The sequence below is a fragment of the Pezoporus wallicus genome, unplaced genomic scaffold (genome assembly GCF_028554395.1).
Source record: "Pezoporus wallicus isolate ANWC-B61680 ecotype Strahan unplaced genomic scaffold, APGP_CSIRO_Pwel_v1 contig_13312, whole genome shotgun sequence".
Lineage (NCBI taxonomy): Eukaryota > Metazoa > Chordata > Aves > Psittaciformes > Psittacidae > Pezoporus > Pezoporus wallicus.
Window position 1 is genome coordinate 2,422 of NW_026641633.1, and position 5,399 is coordinate 7,820.

The window sequence follows — 5,399 nt, forward strand, 5'->3', positions numbered from 1 at the left end:
AGAACTTGTAACAGTCTTCCAATACCTAAGCGTGCTGACAAGAATGTGGAGAGGGGCTTTGGACAAGGGCCTGTAGGGACAGGCCAAGGGGAATGGCTTTAACCTGCCAAAGGGGAGACTGAGATGAGCTCTTAGGCAGAAGCTCTTCCCTGTGGGGGTGCTGAGGCGCTGGCACAGGGTGCCCAGAGAAGCTGTGGCTGCCCCATCCCTGGCAGTGCTCAAGGCCAGGTTGGACACAGGGGCTTGGAGCAAGCTGCTCTAGTGGAAGGTGTCCCTGCCTGTGGCAGGGGGCTGGGACTGGATGAGCTTTAAGGTCCCTTCCAACCCAAACCAGGCTGGGATTCTGTGACTCTATTCTGTTTGCATGTGAATATATCCAGCTGTTCACTGCTCTGGAAGGCACAGTGCCGAGGCTGGCTGATAGGATTGTCTTTTTACTCTGTGCTTTCACACAGAAATGCTGTATTGATCCAGGATGGAAAGCAGTCTGCATTTTAATGACAAGAAATAGAAGTTTTCACCTATTTAATGCTCTGCTTGCACTCAGACACTGTGCTTTCTTCATCTGAGAAAGAAACAGAATGAAAAGACACCTCTGGAAATCCCATTTTTATTCAGTTTGGGAAAGCTGAACGCGGATCTGTGCAATCAGACTTGTTACAAGCAGCACTTTGTGACAAATGCCAGTAGTACTTTGTAAGCCATACCTGTAGTAGTTTGTGAGAAATGCCTGTAGTACTTGCACCTCCTTTATGGTTCTTCAGTATTTCATAAGCTGTGGGCAAGCTCTGCTCAGAGATGAAACCTTGCAGCCACCCACCACCTACCTCAAGCCAGCAGCACCCTGAAACACCTGGATATTCCTCGCCTGAATACTGCATTTTGCAGAATAAGTTGTCATAGATTAGAATTTATATCCTTTTTTTGACAAAAGCAAAAACATCAGTGACATCCATCTCCCACTGGAAAATTTACACAAATCCAGGGTCATTTCATCAGCTGATTTGGAATGCTGGTATAGGAAAAGATCAAATCAATACATCAGGGAAATTCAAAGCACATTTTAATTAATATTCCAGTTCCAAATATAAATCAAATCATTACCATAATTGACATCAGATGATTTTGTACTTTTTAAGTGAAAGAATCCTCTTTAAAAAGTTCCCATTGTTTACCAGGTATTGGATCTCGCTTCATTTTCAATGCTCCATAAGATATCAACAGGAGAAAAAACATTTAACCACATTTCCAACTAATTAAACAACAAATACCTAACTCAGCACTTCTCAAGTTGGGCTGTTGGGTTAGAAGAGATGAGAAAAACTTGCTGTGCAGTTTGAGGAGCACTCACATTACCAACCAACCAACCCTTTGACAGAACAGCCCTGCAGCGCCAGCGTGACAAATAGAAACACTACCGAAACACTACCCTCACTGACAGAGCCAGGATAATATTCCTGAGTGTGCATCTGGCTGCTCTCAGACACAGTGTATTGACTCTACGAATTCCAAACCCAAGGGATTACAATAGAACAGGAAGGGACCCCCAGGAGAGCCCAGGCTGTGTGTCACAGTGCACGGTCCATGCACAGCCTGGCAGCAGCAGAATAAACCTACAGCACAAGGATCCCCAGGGATGCAGGGATTCCATTGAACAGATTCAAATTCTCAGAGACAAATCAATGGAAAATCATTAGCAATTTGGCTTTCCATGTCATCTTTCTTAGGCATTTCCACATTCAATTCCAAGTTCTGGCCTTAGACTTCAAGCTTTACACTCTGTGACCTGCGGTAAGAAGGAAAAATGAAAGACAATTACGCTAAGCACCTGTATCAACTGTGCTGGTTTTGTTTTCCTTTTCATAAATAAGGTACATTTTAGCATTAGATTATCTTCATGCTCGGTGCTGGCATATAGAAATACGTGCTCTTACTATGGTTTATTTTCCCTATCACCCAACAAAAAGAGAGTGAAAAACAGAGGGACAAAAAGTACATCGAACTAGGAGTCTACGATTCTATGTGTGTGTGCTCATACACAAACACATCTACACCTCATGCATTTTATGTGAGCTGCCTTGAGAAATGAAGTCCCTGTGTGGCATCACGTTCACTACCATGAATAAAGAACAATTTTAATCTACTGTCTCAAATCCAGAAGGTTGGGTAGAGGAGTAGGAGTAGTGCTTACAAATGAAATAGGTTACTCCAGTATTGGACTTACTGTCTGATAGGAGCTCTTCGCTTGAAGCTCCTTAATATATTTCAACCCTCTAAAACTATGACATGAAACATCTGAAGCACGCACTAGGCACTTCCATGTCTACATGAGTTTCCCCTCAGCCTGACTTTAGTGGATACCCGCATCACTGGGTCAGGCACATCCTGTCTGAATCTATGTCAACTCAGATGGTGGCTGACAAGGATTGTAAACCTTGGTGCACAGAGAAACCTAACAACAAAAGCTTTACACACACTCTGCAAGGTACCCTTACGATTAAATCAAGCGAAGCAAGAATTACCAGCAGATAGTTTGGTGAGGGAGGCAGAGGGGAAATCATTTTGGGAGTGATGGCACTAAGGTAACAACCCACTTACTGCAGCTTCCAGGGCCTGATCTAGATCTTTCAGTAAGTCTTCTTCATCTTCCAAACCAATCGACAGGCGAATTAATGTGTCGCTGATTCCAAGAGCTTCTCTGTCTTCTTTAGGCACTGAAGAGTGAGTCATGATGGCCCTGGAGGAAAAAAATAGCCTTTTTTCTAAGAAGTTTTTAGTTTTATCATTAAAGACAAAACCAATTGGTTTCCTGGCAGCATTCCCTGAAAATCCATGAAGGTTTTACACCTTTTGGGTCCCACCTGCTGATTAACCCACAGATGCAAAGGGATCATGTCCTCAACTCCTGTAAGTTACATGAACTGCAGACAAGTCAGTGACTTGTATCTCCCAGTACAGTATTTCCAAGCCACTACTGATGAATAACAAGTGGATACTTAATCTGGACCTGAAAAAGGAGAAAGTCCTATTCCTCTTCCTCCCAGATATATTTAATTTCTATCTTATTTTCTAGAAAAGGGTACCTAAAAGCTCTGCTTTAAGCACATGGAGAAACAGCTGCAATAGACAATCTCCAGAGTGAAATCTCCTGAGATTTTGATTTTAACTTTTGGTTTCTTGGGTCATTTGTCAAACTGTACCCACTTACAGTGACGAGTTTGTTCCATCTGCTATGGAGGATATAGCTAAGGAGCTATTTACCCCATGTGTTCAGTCACTGACATTCACCAATTCACAATTACATTTTGGATTAGAATCCAAAATGGTTTGTGTTGGAAGGGGCCTTAAAGATCATCCAGTTCCAATCCCTGCCAGAGGCAGGGAACTGCTTGAGTGTTTTAAGATTTGCTGTTATTCAAAAATGAATAACTGAAAATATTGAGCATATAAATTTAGCCATAACTTTCTGTGTATTTCTTTGAAAAGCAGACTGGATTTAAGTGAAATAATCTAATTTCATAAAAATCCTATTTTTTAGCCTTTTAACCTAGATAGGGGCACCTAAGCATTACTAAATTCCCCACAAAATTCCCCTGACATGGAGCAGTCAATGCAGCATACTGACCATGCCCTCTTGTGTAAGCAGGCAGAACAGCAGAGCTCCTTCCTCAACAGGGCGACCAAAACTGCTCACTACTCAAACACATGTTGATTTCTTGGATTTCTTATCATCACAGTAACAGATCACATCTCAGTCCCCAGTTAAGACAAGGAAACGTGGAAATCCTTTTAACATCCCACTCATATTGACTAAAGCCACGCTCATTCTGGAGTAGCCTCTGGGGTTTGCGCTATACATTCTATCCTTGGATCTCAATTATATGCCAAATATCTTGGCTTTGTGGACTAGAAAGTTTTAGAACTCCCATCACGTTTTTTTGTTACCCTGCAGCTGGTTTTAGGCTTTTAAGATGAAGGATGACTTACGGATGCTCTGCGAGGCTTTCATAGCCACCCAGACTCTCAGCCAGCGTAAAAACCTACAGGAAAATCAAGTTAACATAACAAGTGTAAGGTTCTGAATGCTTGGAAAGAGATGGTTAAGGGAAAAGAAATGTTTAGGGGTTTTTCTAAATTTTTCTATGATAATTTTTATATTAGAAAAGGTATTACCTGTAATTAGGGTATAAATTCTACATTTAGCAGGTAAGAGATGATACTAAGATTTAAACCAGACTCGTCCTAAAAAAGGCTCTGAAGAGACACTGATGCAAAGCTGAAACTAAAATATGCCCATGTTGATCAAATGTAATTCAGGAGTAGCTCCCACAATGTGATACATGGGCAGCACGGAGGAAGGGCAGAAGGGAAAATGCACAACAGGAGGGAGCAGCTCTGCCTGGGCACCAGCAGTGTTCACTCTGTTCAGATAGAGCAGGCTGCCTGAACAAAGACTCAGATCTCATAAATTTCAGCTGAGGTTTAAGTGATTATACCCTATCTTACAACCCCTTCTTTCAGCAGTGATCTCTGAATTATGGGCATACATTCCTGGGTGACAAAGGGCCCTCTGGAGAGCCAGCTGCAGCAAACATAGATTCACAGTGTCTCTGCTGTGAATGCACTTACTGCCCTCAATGTTCCTCTGCTGCTCCTGCTGCTCATATTCACTTTTATCCCCTTTAAACAAAGTAACCCTAAACCTAACTCTCTTCTTGCCATGGTTTAAGGAAATGGCTTTACTTTTGTACCAACTTAGTGACAAGCTGATGGCTATCCAAGTCAAAGGGCTGACCTGAGTATACTCATAAGAACTTGCTTCTCCTGGATTGTATTTCCTGACACTTTCTGTCCAAGCTGGTAGATCTCCCGTGCCAGGATTAAATGCTCTCTCGTGTAAAACAGTATTTTATTGGAAAACCATGTCTTTAGTAAGTTCATTTTCAGCTGGTAACATTGAGTGGGAAGTAAGGAAGACAGGGAGGAGAAGGAAGTTCTAATTTTCTTTTTTTGATTATTATATGTTGATTTGTTTTCCAAGAACAAACCAGCAAAAGCACAAGTGCAGGAAGCAAATTAACCAGAGATCAAGACTAGCCAACACATTAAAGAGTACAGGCAGAATAAATACATGGCAAAGACAAAGGCAAAAGCCTATGGTTTAGGTAAAATAAACAAACAAGTCTTCTCCAACCTGAGGGACTCCCTCTTTGTTTCATGATTCACGTCATTTCTCAATGGGATTTTGCCCTGATGAGTGCTTTGAACTATTACAACAGTATTACACCAGCCCCAGCTCCTCTGCTTTCAAATCCTACAGGCATTTCTGCAGAAGGCAGGTATGCAGGCCCTTTGTAGGCCTGGATATACTACACCCTACTGTGTAAACAAACACCTCA

The 5,399-nt window shown here is 42.0% G+C and overlaps 1 long non-coding RNA gene across 1 annotated transcript; it reads right to left on the reverse strand.

The window, feature by feature from the left end:
- Positions 1-1,422: 1,422 nt before the first annotated feature.
- Positions 1,423-4,090, reverse strand: LOC130607576 (uncharacterized). Its single transcript, XR_008974283.1, has 3 exons — positions 3,988-4,090; positions 2,599-2,737; positions 1,423-1,786 (listed from the first exon to the last, which is right to left on the reverse strand). It is a non-coding gene; the product is annotated as an uncharacterized LOC130607576 (long non-coding RNA).
- Positions 4,091-5,399: the final 1,309 nt, after the last annotated feature.